The sequence below is a fragment of the Chiloscyllium punctatum genome, unplaced genomic scaffold (assembly GCF_047496795.1).
Source record: "Chiloscyllium punctatum isolate Juve2018m unplaced genomic scaffold, sChiPun1.3 scaffold_632, whole genome shotgun sequence".
NCBI classification, from domain to species: Eukaryota; Metazoa; Chordata; class Chondrichthyes; order Orectolobiformes; family Hemiscylliidae; genus Chiloscyllium; species Chiloscyllium punctatum.
In genome coordinates, this window is record NW_027310366.1 from 35,001 (window position 1) to 41,901 (window position 6,901).

Here is a 6,901-nt window from a genome sequence, read left to right on the forward strand (position 1 = left end):
TTCAGTCCGAATATCGTGCATTGTTAACGGCGGGAAGTGTTCCAAAAGGGAATGGGATTGAATGTGACTGCTGAAGCCGACTTTGAGACCTGTAACGCGGGTAGCTCAGCCGGATTTGACCCGGCGGTTCTGGCGACGGTCTCGCCTTCGAGGGGGGAGCGCCCCGCGTGTTCAGGCCGAATTTTGTGCATTTCCATCGGCGGGAAGAGGTCCAAACGGGAATGGGATTGAATGTGACTGCTGAAGCCGACATTGAGACCTCTAACGCGGGTAGCTCGGCAGGATTTGACCCGGCGGTTCTGCCGAAGGTCTCACCTTCGAGGGGGGAGCGTCCCGCGTGTTCAGGCCGAATATCGTGCATTGTTAACGGCGGGAAGTGTTCCAAAAGGGAATGGGATTGAATGTGACTGCTGAAGCCGACATTGAGACCTCTAACGCGGGTAGCTCGGCCGGATTTGACCCGGCGGTTCTGGCGACGGTCTCGCCTTCGAGGGGGGAGCGTCCCGCGTGTTCAGGCCGAATTTTGTGCATTTCCATCGGCGGGAAGAGGTCCAAACGGGAATGGGATTGAATGTGACTGCTGAAGCCGACATTGAGACCTCTAACGCGGGTAGCTCGGCCGGATTTGACCCGGCGGTTCTGCCGAAGGTCTCACCTTCGAGGGGGGAGCGTCCCGCGTGTTCAGGCCGAATTTTGTGCATTTCCATCGGCGGGAAGAGGTCCAAACGGGAATGGGATTGAATGTGACTGCTGAAGCCGACATTGAGACCTCTAACGCGGGTAGCTCGGCCGGATTTGACCCGGCGGTTCTGCCGAAGGTCTCACCTTCGAGGGGGGAGCGCCCACCGTGTACAGGCCGATTTTCATGCATTTCCAACCGTGGGAAGGGGTCCGAAAGGGGATGGGGGTGAACGTGACTGCTCAACCCGACTTTGAGACCTGTAACGCGGGTAGCTCAGCCGGATTTGACCCGGCGGTTCTGCCGAAGGTCTCGCCTTCGAGGGGGGAGCGTCCCGCGTGTTCAGGCCGAATTTTGTGCATTTCCATCGGCGGGAAGAGGTCCAAACGGGAATGGGATTGAATGTGACTGCTGAAGCCGACATTGAGACCTCTAACGCGGGTAGCTCGGCCGGATTTGACCCGGCGGTTCTGCCGAAGGTCTCACCTTCGAGGGGGGAGCGTCCCGCCTGTTCAGGCCGAATTTTGTGCATTTCCATCGGCGGGAAGAGGTCCAAACGGGAATGGGATTGAATGTGACTGCTGAAGCCGACATTGAGACCTCTAACGCGGGTAGCTCGGCCGGATTTGACCCGGCGGTTCTGCCGAAGGTCTCACCTTCGAGGGGGGAGCGCCCACCGTGTACAGGCCGATTTTCATGCATTTCCAACCGTGGGAAGGGGTCCGAAAGGGGATGGGGGTGAACGTGACTGCTCAACCCGACTTTGAGACCTGTAACGCGGGTAGCTCAGCCGGATTTGACCCGGCGGTTCTGGCGACGGTCTCGCCTTCGAGGGGGGAGCGTCCCGCGTGTTCAGGCCGAATTTTGTGCATTTCCATCGGCGGGAAGAGGTCCAAACGGGAATGGGATTGAATGTGACTGCTGAAGCCGACATTGAGACCTCTAACGCGGGTAGCTCGGCAGGATTTGACCCGGCGGTTCTGCCGAAGGTCTCACCTTCGAGGGGGGAGCGCCCACCGTGTACAGGCCGATTTTCATGCATTTCCAACCGTGGGAAGGGGGCCGAAAGGGGATGGGGGTGAATGTGACTGCTCAACCCGACTTTGAGGCATCTAACCCGGGTAGCTCAGCCGGGTTTGACCCGGCGGTTCTGCCGACGGCCTCGCCTTCGAGGGGGGAGCGTCCCCCGTGTACAGGCCGATTTTCATGCATTTCGAACCGTGGGAAGTGGCCCAAAAGGGGATGGGAGTGAATGTGACTGCTCAACCCGACTTTGGCGCTTCCGAGCCGGGTAGCTCAGCCGGGTTTGACCCGGCGGTTCTGCCGACGGTCTCGTCTTCGAGGCGGGTGCCTCCCCCGTGTACAGGCCGATTTTCATGCATTTCGTACCGTGGGAAGTGGTCCAAAAGGGAATGGGGGTGGACGTGACTGCTCATACCGACATCGAGACTTGTAAGCCGTGTAGCTCGGCCGGGTTTGATCCGGCGGGTCTGCCGACGGTCTCGTCTTCGAGAGGGGGGCCTCCCCCGTGTACAGGCCGATTTTCGTGCATTTCCAACGGTGGGAAGAGGTTCAAAAGGGGATGGGGGTGAATGTGACTGCTCAACCCGACTCTGAGGCTTCTAACCCGGGTAGCTCGGCCGGGTTTGACCCGGCGGTTCTGCCGTCGGTCTCGCCTTCGAGAGGGGCGCCTCCCCCGTGTACAGGCCGATTTTCGTGCATTTCAAACCGTGGGAAGCGGTCCAAAAGGGGATGGGAGTGAATGTGACTGCTCATACCGACCTTGGCGCTTCCGACCCGGGTAGCTCGGCCGGGTTTGACCCGGCGGTTCTGCCGACGGCCTCGCCTTCGAGGGGGGAGCGTCCCCCGTGTTCAGGCCGAATTTTGTGCATTTCGAACCGTGGGAAGTTGCCCAAAAGTCGATGGGAGTGAATGTGACTGCTCAACCCGACTTTGGCGCTTCCGAGCCGGGTAGCTCAGCCGGGTTTGACCCGGCGGTTCTGCCGACGGTCTCGCCTTCGAGGGCGGACCCTCCCCCGTGTACAGGCCGGTTTTCGTGCATTTCGAACCGTGGGAAGTGATCCAAAAGGGAATGGGGGTGAACGTGACTGCCCAACCCGGCTTTGAGACTTGTAAGCCGGGTAGCTCAGCCGGGTTGGACCCGGCGGTTCTGCCGACGGTCTCGCCTTCGAGGGCGGACCCTCCCCCGTGTACAGGCCGGTTTTCGTGCATTTCGAACCGTGGGAAGTGATCCAAAAGGGAATGGGGGTGAACGTGACTGCCCAACCCGGCTTTGAGACTTGTAAGCCGGGTAGCTCAGCCGGGTTGGACCCGGCGGTTCTGCCGACGGTCTCGACTTCGAGGCGGGTGCCTCCCCCGTGTACAGGCCGACTTTCATGCATTTGCAACGGTGGGAAGTTGCCCAAAAGTCGATGGGAGTGAATGTGACTGCTCAACCCGACTTCGAGACTTGTAAGCCGGGTAGCTCAGCCGGGTTTGACCCGGCGGTTCTGCCGACGGTCTCGCCTTCGAGGGGGGAGCCTCCCCCGTGTACAGGCCGATTTTCGTGCATTTCCAACGGTGGGAACAGGTTCAAAAGGGGATGGGAGTGAATGTGACTGCTCAACCCGACTTTGGCGCTTCCGAGCCGGGTAGCTCAGCCGGGTTTGACCCGGCGGTTCTGCCGACGGTCTCGTCTTCGAGGCGGGTGCCTCCCCCGTGTACAGGCCGATTTTCATGCATTTCGTACCGTGGGAAGTGGTCCAAAAGGGAATGGGGGTGGACGTGACTGCTCATACCGACATTGAGACTTGTAAGCCGTGTAGCTCGGCCGGGTTTGATCCGGCGGGTCTGCCGACGGTCTCGTCTTCGAGGCGGGTGCCTCCCCCGTGTACAGGCCGATTTTCGTGCATTTCGAACCGTGGGAAGTGGTCCAAAAGGGGATGGGGGTGGACGTGACTGCTCAACCCGACTTTGAGGCTTCTAACCCGGATAGCTCAGCCGGGTTTGACCCGGCGGTTCTGCCGACGGTCTCGTCATCGAGGGGGGAGCCTCCCCCGTGTCCAGGCCGATTTTCGTGCATTTCCAACCGTGGGAAGTGGTCCAAAAGGGAATGGGGGTGGACGTGACTGCTCAACCCGGCTTTGAGACTTGTAAGCCGTGTAGCTCAGCCGGGTTTGACCCGGCGGTTCTGCCGACGGTCCCGCCTTCGAGGGCGGACCCTCCCCCGTGTACAGGCCGATTTTCGTGCATTTCCAACGGTGGGAAGAGGTCCAAAAGGGGATGGGAGTGAACGTGACTGCTCAACCCGACTCTGAGGCTTCTAACCCGGGTAGCTCGGCCGGGTTTGACCCGTCGATTCTGCCGATGGTCTCGTTTTGGAGGGGGGAGCCTCCCCCGTGTTCAGTCCGATTTTCGTGCATTTCGAACCGTGGGAAGTGGCCCAAAAGGGGATGGGAGTGAATGTGACTGCTCATACCGACTTTGGCGCTTCCGAGCCTGGTAGCTCAGCCGGGTTTGATCCGGCGGTTCTGCCGACGGTCTCGTCTTCGAGGCGGCTCCCTCCCCCGTGTACAGGCCGATTTACATGCATTTGCAACGGTGGGAAGTTGCCCAAAAGGGGATGGGAGTGAATGTGACTGCTCAACCCGACTTTGGCGCTTCCGAGCCTGGTAGCTCAGCCGGGTTTGACCCGGCGGTTCTGCCGACGGTCTCGTCTTCGAGGCGGCTCCCTCCCCCGTGTACAGGCCGATTTTCGTGCATTTCGAACCGTGGGAAGTGGTCCAAAAGGGAATGGGGGTGGACGTGACTGCTCAACCCGACTCTGAGGCTTCTAACCCGGGTAGCTCGGCCGGGTTTGACCCGTCGATTCAGCCGACGGTTTCGTTTTGGAGGGGGGAGCCTCCCCCGTATACAGGCCGTTTTGCATGCATTTCGAACCGTGGGAAGTGGTCCAAAAGGGAATGGGGGTGGACGTGACTGCTCAACCCGACTTCGAGACTTGTAAGCCGGGTAGCTCAGCCGGGTTTGATCCGGCGGTTCTGCCGACGGTCTCGTCTTCGAGGCGGGTGCCTCCCCCGTGTACAGGCCGATTTTCATGCATTTCCAACGGTGGGAAGAGGTCCAAAAGGGAATGGGGGTGGACGTGACTGCTCAACCCGACTCTGAGGCTTCTAACCCGGATAGCTCAGCCGGGTTTGACCCGGCGGTTCTGCCGACGGTCTCGCCTTCGAGGGGGGAGCCTCCCCCGTGTACAGGCCGATTTTCGTGCATTTCGAACCGTGGGAAGTGGTCTAAAAGTCGATGGGAGTGAACGTGACTACTCAACCCGACTCTGAGGCTTCTAACCCGGGTAGCTCGGCCGGGTTTGACCCGGCGCTTCTGCCGACGGTCTCGTCTTCGAGGCGGGTGCCTCCCCCGTGTACAGGCCGATTTTCATGCATTTGCAACGGTGGGAAGTGGCCCAAAAGGGGATGGGAGTGAATGTGACTGCTCAACCCGACTCTGAGGCTTCTAACCCGGGTAGCTCGGCCGGGTTTGACCCGGCGGTTCTGCCGAAGGTCTCACCTTCGAGGGGGGAGCGCCCACCGTGTACAGGCCGATTTTCATGCATTTCCAACCGTGGGAAGGGGGCCGAAAGGGGATGGGGGTGAATGTGACTGCTCAACCCGACTTTGAGGCATCTAACCCGGGTAGCTCAGCCGGGTTTGACCCGGCGGTTCTGCCGACGGTCTCGTCTTCGAGGCGGCTCCCTCCCCCGTGTACAGGCCGATTTTCATGCATTTGCAACGGTGGGAAGTGGCCCAAAAGGGGATGGGAGTGAATGTGACTGCTCAACCCGACTTTGGCGCTTCCGAGCCGGGTAGCTCAGCCGGGTTTGACCCGGCGGTTCTGCCGACGGTCTCGTCTTCGAGGCGGGTGCCTCCCCCGTGTACAGGCCGATTTTCATGCATTTCGTACCGTGGGAAGTGGTCCAAAAGGGAATGGGGGTGGACGTGACTGCTCATACCGACATCGAGACTTGTAAGCCGTGTAGCTCGGCCGGGTTTGATCCGGCGGGTCTGCCGACGGTCTCGTCTTCGAGAGGGGGGCCTCCCCCGTGTACAGGCCGATTTTCGTGCATTTCCAACGGTGGGAAGAGGTTCAAAAGGGGATGGGGGTGAATGTGACTGCTCAACCCGACTCTGAGGCTTCTAACCCGGGTAGCTCGGCCGGGTTTGACCCGGCGGTTCTGCCGTCGGTCTCGCCTTCGAGAGGGGCGCCTCCCCCGTGTACAGGCCGATTTTCGTGCATTTCAAACCGTGGGAAGCGGTCCAAAAGGGGATGGGAGTGAATGTGACTGCTCATACCGACCTTGGCGCTTCCGACCCGGGTAGCTCGGCCGGGTTTGACCCGGCGGTTCTGCCGACGGCCTCGCCTTCGAGGGGGGAGCGTCCCCCGTGTTCAGGCCGAATTTTGTGCATTTCGAACCGTGGGAAGTTGCCCAAAAGTCGATGGGAGTGAATGTGACTGCTCAACCCGACTTTGGCGCTTCCGAGCCGGGTAGCTCAGCCGGGTTTGACCCGGCGGTTCTGCCGACGGTCTCGTCTTCGAGGCGGGTGCCTCCCCCGTGTACAGGCCGATTTTCATGCATTTCGTACCGTGGGAAGTGGTCCAAAAGGGAATGGGGGTGGACGTGACTGCTCAACCCGACTTTGGCGCTTCCGAGCCGGGTAGCTCAGCCGGGTTTGACCCGGCGGTTCTGCCGACGGTCTCGCCTTCGAGGGCGGACCCTCCCCCGTGTACAGGCCGGTTTTCGTGCATTTCGAACCGTGGGAAGTGATCCAAAAGGGAATGGGGGTGAACGTGACTGCCCAACCCGGCTTTGAGACTTGTAAGCCGGGTAGCTCAGCCGGGTTGGACCCGGCGGTTCTGCCGACGGTCTCGCCTTCGAGGGCGGACCCTCCCCCGTGTACAGGCCGGTTTTCGTGCATTTCGAACCGTGGGAAGTGATCCAAAAGGGAATGGGGGTGAACGTGACTGCCCAACCCGGCTTTGAGACTTGTAAGCCGGGTAGCTCAGCCGGGTTGGACCCGGCGGTTCTGCCGACGGTCTCGACTTCGAGGCGGGTGCCTCCCCCGTGTACAGGCCGATTTTCATGCATTTGCAACGGTGGGAAGTTGCCCAAAAGTCGATGGGAGTGAATGTGACTGCTCAACCCGACTTCGAGACTTGTAAGCCGGG